Source organism: Mandrillus leucophaeus, unplaced genomic scaffold, assembly GCF_000951045.1.
Source record: "Mandrillus leucophaeus isolate KB7577 unplaced genomic scaffold, Mleu.le_1.0 Scaffold220, whole genome shotgun sequence".
Lineage (NCBI taxonomy): Eukaryota > Metazoa > Chordata > Mammalia > Primates > Cercopithecidae > Mandrillus > Mandrillus leucophaeus.
The window spans coordinates 2,078,851-2,080,438 of NW_012102255.1; positions in this window are offsets into that span (position 1 = coordinate 2,078,851).

Consider the following 1,588-nt stretch of genomic DNA (forward strand, 5'->3'; position numbering starts at 1 on the left):
TTTTTTGTTTTTTGAGACAGAGTCTCGGTCTGTCACCCAGGCTGGAGTGCAGTGGCATGATCTCGGCTCACTGGAACCTCTGCCTCCTGGGTTCAAGTGATTCTCCTGCCTCAGCCTCCCAAGTAGCTTGAACTACAGGGATGCACCACCACACCTGGCTAATTTTTGTATTTTTAGTAGAGACAGGGTTTCACTATGTCGGCCAGGCTGGCCTCAAACTCCTGACCTCAGGTAATTCACCCACCTCAGCCTCCCAAAGTGCTGGGATTACAGGCATGAGCCACCACACCTGACCAGGCCTGGGGTTGAAACAGTGCTAAAGTTATGTTGGTGGTATCATAATTCCCCAGAAATGAACATGAACACAAGATGGCTAACAATAGAACAGGCCAAACATGATTCTACAATAGGTCTCACAAGGAGGTGACAGGATCCATACAAACCGTAGCAACAGAATGATTTAACATGCAGTTTAGGTGATAGGAGATGTAGAACCAGGCAATATTTTAAAATCAATTTTATTTTTATTTATTTATTTGAGACGGGTCTCACCCTGTTGCCCAGGCTGGAGTGCAGAGGCACAATCTCAGCTCACTGCAGCCTGACCTCCCGCCAGGCTCAAGTGATCCTCCCACTTCAGGCTCCCCAGTAGCTGGGACTACAGATGCACACCACCATGCCTGGCTAATTTTTTGAATTTTTTGTATTTTTTGTAGAGACGGAGTTTTGCCATGTTGCTCAGGCTAGTCTTGAACTCCTGAGCTCAAGTGATCCACCCACCTTGGCCCCACACAGTGCTAAGATTACAGGTATGAGCCACCGCATCCAGCCAAACCAGGCAATATTTATAATTGAAAATGACTCAAACATTTCATGGACAGATGTAAAATCAGAGGGCCGTATGAGAAAGATTTAAAAAGTTTCCAAGGTTTTAAAAAATCCCGAGTAAATGAAGAGGGATACCATGCTCATGAGCTAGAAAATTTCATATCATAAAGATGTCATTTCTCCTCAATTTATTGATGCTCTTTTTTTAAAAAATTATTATTTTTTATAGAGACAGGGTCTCACCATGTTGCCCAGACTGGTCTTGAACTCCTGGGCTCCAGTGATCTCCTACCTCAGTTTCCCAAAGTGCTGGGATTATAAACATGAGCCACCACGCCTGGCCAGGGAAGGATTTCTCAAGGTGTAAATAATACAACTATTAAAAAAAGATTAAGAGATATGACAATATTAAAATTAATAGTATCTAGTCACCAAAGATATATTAAAGAAGGTGAAAAGACATGTTACTAATTGGGAGAAGGTATTTGCAACAAATAGTAATATGGATTAGTATTAAGAATATGTGGGCTGGGCGCGGTGGCTCACACCTGTAATCCCAGCACTTTGGGAGGCCGAGGTGGGTGGATCACCTGAGGTCAGAAGTTCAAGACCAGCCTGACCAACATGGTGAAACCCCATCTCTACTAAATACAAAAAGTTAGCCGGGTGTGGTGGCGTGTGCCTGTAATCCCAGCTACTTGGGAGCTGAGGCAGGGGAATGACTTGAACCCGGGAGGCAGAGGTTGCAATGAGCCGAGAT